General features: G+C 39.2%; 1 long non-coding RNA gene across 1 annotated transcript; it reads right to left on the reverse strand.

Annotated features, from left to right (window-relative positions):
• Positions 1-2,440: 2,440 nt before the first annotated feature.
• On the reverse strand, positions 2,441-3,717 carry LOC139027700 (uncharacterized). The gene is made up of 2 exons (XR_011479826.1): positions 3,496-3,717; positions 2,441-3,213 (listed from the first exon to the last, which is right to left on the reverse strand). It is a non-coding gene; the product is annotated as an uncharacterized lncRNA (long non-coding RNA).
• Positions 3,718-5,854: the final 2,137 nt, after the last annotated feature.

Below are 5,854 nucleotides of genomic sequence, written 5' to 3' on the forward strand. Positions count from 1 at the left end.
CTTTCCGAATGCACTGTATGTGATTCAATAATATATTAGGCCTACCTTTTTTTCTACGTCCTGTTATTTCTGTTTCTATATATTGTACATTTCACTCTTTATTTATCCTCACTTTGCCATTAAAAAGCCTCGCAAGAAAGTCAGCTCTGCATTGTTGCCTCAATGACACCTCCACTGCTAGGGCGGCCTCCCTTGAATTTATTTGTTGAATGAGAGAGGCGTATGCTTTAAATCAAGCAGACTTGATCTGTTCTGAAAGATTAAACATTTAGGATTATAATAAATACCGCTTTGATATCATAATGAGTCAAACGTGCATTTTACATTTCCATATGATAAAACTCATGTCACTTACAGTATCAAAAATGTTTTTGTCTTATGTTGCACCAACCCCACATTTTTCATGAATATTCTTAATATGTTACTGAATGTATCCATAGTATTTTAAGATTTAGTGATCAACAAATGCTGAAAAAAGAATGTACAGTAAATGTAAAATGCACATAAAATCAACAGTATAATGTTTGGATTCAGTTTTGTATCAGGTGAACTGTAGTGTCCTCCCATTTGTCTGATAATTTCCCCATAATCTCCAAAGTGTRCCCTTTCAAATACTACCATGGTTATGCATATAGTTCTCATATTTCTTCTGTGTGAAACATTTCAATTTGGCCCTATCCATATACGTCAATTCCCACAAATGTAAAGTGTTAAGTCCCATGAGACCTGATCCAAGACGAGCAGTCAATTAAGGCGCGTGTTTGTGTGTGCGTTCGTGTGTCTCGGGTTCCGTCAAACCATCTCTCATTCATGCATATAAATAAAATGAAAAAACCTGTCTGTTGTTGTGGTATCAGTGTGCACAGCAGCACACATACACACTACCCAGGGTCTTGTTGCATGCCTGTCAGTTTCCCAGGAACCCGCAAAGGGTGAAGCCTTCTATTGGCATCCTACAGTAAATGTCAAACGCCTTGTTAAAGCTTTGAYGATAATTCAATTCAAACTTAATTAAGTTTTTTTTTGCTCAGGCCATCATACATTATGTGTCAGTCATCCAGGCAGGGCCATTACAATAGTGGGGCTAGTATAGCGTGGGAGAAGAAAGACACATTGCTAATGTGATGTAATTAGTAAAGTTGCACTTTTCAGGAATGTTTCCCGCTCTCTCTCCCCCTGGCGTTTAGGAAAAGGAAAGTGATTTGAAAGTGAATGGCATTTTGAAAACGCCAATTTCCCCTTGTGATGGATACCGCCGGCATTGGCAGCAWAAATCCGTTCAATGCCAGTGTGCTTGGCTGCCGAGAATTCGTTGCAATAAATGTCATGTTCTGAGCGCAGCTTTCTAAAATGGAATATGACATTGTCTTTAATGCATTCAGATAAATTTTGGCCTTGCATGTATAGGGGGTTGAGTCTCCTGCTGCAGTGGAGGGAAAAGGAGTCAGTATCAAATGCAGGAGAGGCCAACAGAGACAGCAGTGTGYGCAGGCTTTTGTTCCAGCCCTGCACTAACACACCTGATTTTAACTAAGTCATAATCAATTTAGACAACGTYTAATATAATGTTTGTTTATGCTGGTCTGGAACAAAAGCCTGCACACATACCAGTACCCTCAAGTACCAGTTTCGCCCAACCCCTGCCTCTGCATGGATGAAATGACTGGAACTTTTATTTTATTTAACTAGGGAAGTCAATTAATAACACGTTATTTACAATGACGGCCTACCAAGAGGCAGAATGACTCCTGCAGGGACAAGGGCTGGGATTAAAAATGTGAATGTAGGACAATTCACACATCATGACAAGAGAGACTCCGCAACACTACATAGAGAATGAACTCTCCTGTTGTGTTCGTTTCATGTTCATTACTTCTGTGTTCCCGGTCCGAAATGACCGCCCCATTATAGCTGATTATAAATCCATAATAATACATATATTATCACCTAATGTTGTGTTAGATATTTTTATCAGCTTAAGTTCTTGTGAACATTACAAGTTTTGAACTTKTATTTGCTGTTTAAGACATGTAGGTCTCATTGACCTGAGCTCATACAACTCGTTTTTGTGTAGAAAAAGCATAATGTATGGATTATTTTGACTATAAGAAATACTCAGATGAAACAAATTGTGCTATTTATCACAGACTATGTTGTGTCAAAGTTTAACAAGGACATTTGCTTTGAAACCACTTCAAATATTTTAATAGTGGCACAAAATAACATATTTTGTGTTCCCGGTCAAAACTGACCAGTATGATTTTATTAGTAAAGAAAGGATATAGGCCCAAAACCTCACATTAAAACTTTGTCATATTACAAAATGAATGTCTGAACACATTAAAGAACAACAGTGACAATAACAGTATTACTAACAAAAACATCTGTCACAATCTGTCTGTCACGGCTGTTGAAGGAAGTGGACCAAGGTGCAGCGTCGTGAGCGTACATTTTCTTTAATTATAAAAAATGACGCCAACAAAACAACAAACGAGAAAACAACCGTGAAGCTAAAGGCTATACTGCCAACAAACAAAGACAACTTCCCACAAAGACAGGTGGAAAAAAGGGCTGCCTAAGTATGGTTCTCAATCAGAGACAATGATAGACAGCTGTCCCTGATTGAGAACCCTACCCGGCCAAAACATAGAAACACAAAATCATAGAAAACAAAACATAGAATGCCCACCCCAAATCACATCCTGACCAAACCAAATAGAGACATAAAAAGGCTCTCTAAGGTCAGGGCGTGACACTGTCAATCAATGGTGGTTACATTTTGTGTGTWCTCATGCACATGTTGGACAATACATGGTGGTTGTTGCATGTCCCTTGCAAATATATGCACTGCATTTAAGGCACCTAATGCTCGTTTTGACATCTCTTGGTGCACACAGATTGCACCACCTTCCTTTTGTCTCTTCTGTCTCTGGCAGCCGTAGATCTAGCTTCTGGCCCTTGTATATCTTTCACCAATCTAGCGGAGGATGGTGTTGGAGTAAGGTGTTGGCGCCTTTGAATGAGGGGTGCCACCATGGCTTTCCCCAACTCTTTTAGGAATAGTCTCCTCTTGAAGAATTTCCCCTGCTTCCAGCCTGGATTCACCTCCATCCACACCACAAACGCGATGTTGGCCGACACATCTAGGATGTTGAAGAACACCACCATGGGCCAACGTGCCGTCATCCTCTTACAAGAGTATGTGCCAGTAACCTGCAAAAGTGCAACAATCAGTAAATAAAATAATGAGTACATACAAGTGATACTTCATGTCATGCATAGTAACATGTGAAAAATTGCCTCAAAGCGTTGTTTTAATTTATCACATCTAAAACATATTTACATATTCAAATGAATAGAATTGACTCCATATTGTTCACAAATTCAATGAGCATTTCACCAAACAACAACATGTCTTGTTGTTATGGTGCAGATAAAACAATCTGGTAATAGAAAAAAAAGTACATGAGACTTGAAAGACAGAAAGTAACATACCTTATCAAGGCTGTCAACTCCCCCTTTGTTCTTGTTGTAATCCAGGACAACGTTGGGCTTCTTGTCCTCCTTGGTACTCACAGCGGCATCCCATTCTTRTTTATCTCCAGGCAGTAGGACACAAGAGTGTGTGTATCGGTGAAGGCAAATTTAGAGGAAAAACGAGCCCTGTCCTTGGTAGTGAGTAAGGCATGAGGCAACAGACCTGTTCCTTCTGACCGTCCCCGCCATGGTCATTTTCTTTTGGAGCCGCTCCTGACCAAGAGCATATGAGYTGAAGAAATTGTCACATGTTATGTTGTACCCCTGGAGACCTGCAGTCATTTCCTGGACCACCCGCTTCCCCTGGTTCCTTTCGGGAACACCCACATTTATTTATTGTTTTTGACCGGGAACACCACAGCTGTACAAAAGTTAAATAAAACACCCAAAATGTTATGAAAACCATCAAAATGTTTTTGTGTGTTCAGATGCTATGTGTGGACAAAGTCATGGAACCTTATAACAATCAGATTAAATTAACTACATTTTTCAGAGAGAAAACTTGTAAATCGGTCCAATCCGACCGGAACACAACAGGAGGGTTAAGACAACAACACATGACAAAACAGCATGGAAGCAACAGAGCATAACAACACGGTAGCAACACAACATGGCAGTAGCACAACGTGGTAGCAGCACAAACATGGTACAAACATTGTTAGGCACAGACAACGCCACAAAGGGCAAAAAAGGTAGATTCAATACATCAATTGAAGCAGCCACAACTATCAGTAAGAGTGTCCACGATTGAGTCTTTGAATGTAGAGATAAAATTGTCCAGTTTGAGTGTTTTTCGCAGCTCGTTTCAGTTGCTAGCTGCAGCAAACTAAGCGACCCAGGGATGTGTGTGCTCTGGGGATCTTTAACAGAATGTGACTGGCAGAACAGGTTTTGTGTGTGGAGGATGAGGGTTTTAGTAGGTATCAGGAGGGAGCGAGGCCTAAGAGGGTTTTATAATTAAACATCAACCAGTGGGTCTTGCGCCAGGTACAGAGATGACAAGTTACAGAGGAGTATAGAGTGCAATGATGTTTCCTATAAGGAGCATTGGTGGCAAATGTGATGGTCGAACGGTAAAGAACATCTAGCCGCTCTAGAACACCCTTACCTGATGATCTATACATTTRGTCTCCGTAATCTAGCATGGGTAGAATGGTCATATATCAGGTGTAAGGTCCTTTTTCTGACTTTGCCCCATATTGAATTATGACTAAAGTGACCCTTTTCCTGTGTTGGTTATAATTTGAGATATCTCAATAGCATTTTGAGTCTCTGCAGGGTGCTGCAGATTCAACTCACTATCACAAATGATTGTGAAAAATTGGCAAAAATGACTTATGCAAAATTTGTGACAGGCACACAAAAAACATATTTTTGTAGAATGTGCATTTCAAATCTCAGATAAAGGTTACTTAAGGTTACTAGGTTAGGTTACTTAAGAAAGCAACGATAGGAGGGTGGTTGGTCGGGGAGGATGTGTGGACGTYTAACGCAAACGTCTAGCAACCTAATGCGTGTTCGAATCACACGATGGACAACTTTAGCATTTTAGCTAATTAAAGTCAACACACATATATTGTATATGTTATAGTAGTAATATAACAGATTTAAATAGAAAATATATTTCTCCAATATGTATCGAACCTGTGGAACCATGATAATTTAAAAATATATTTTTTTAAGCAATGCCCTTGTGCTCATTTTTGAGAATTGTTTGGCAACTGTATGTGCATTATAAACCTGAGACTCTCTTCTATTAGATGTGTGTGATCGAGTAGAGTAGCACACTAGTAAGGTAGCCTATGCTTTCAATGAATATTCAATGTTAATTTGAGTGCTTAAACTTTGACCCACACAATTTCTGACTACGCCACTGGTAGTATGTAGCTGTTAAGGCACTGGATTATGAGTTGTCTTGTTTGGTAAATGAACAAAGGAATTACGCAGTGTCATGGTGCATTTAACCACTGTGGTTCATTTACCACAGTGACATAATTGCCTCAATACGTATACATCCGTAGGCTAATAAATCCATTTAATACGCCATCACAAAAAATATAATGATTTTGTTTAGGCAGGTCTTAAGAAACATGAGAAATTATTTTATTTTAAAATGATCAGAATAGCACATTGAGTTTACTGTTCCAAAGACTGCATTGAGGCCCAGRATTGGTCAGTCTAAAATTCCTTTTAATTCTGTCATGAAATACATGCATTTCCTATTATTAAGTACTTTARGGTGTCTATGCCTTTAGTTTTCCATGTAGACCAATTTAAATAACTGATACATGGAACTAGAAAGTACTGAATTGCGTGA

The sequence above is a fragment of the Salvelinus sp. IW2-2015 genome, linkage group LG5 (assembly GCF_002910315.2).
Source record: "Salvelinus sp. IW2-2015 linkage group LG5, ASM291031v2, whole genome shotgun sequence".
NCBI classification, from domain to species: domain Eukaryota; kingdom Metazoa; phylum Chordata; class Actinopteri; order Salmoniformes; family Salmonidae; genus Salvelinus; species Salvelinus sp. IW2-2015.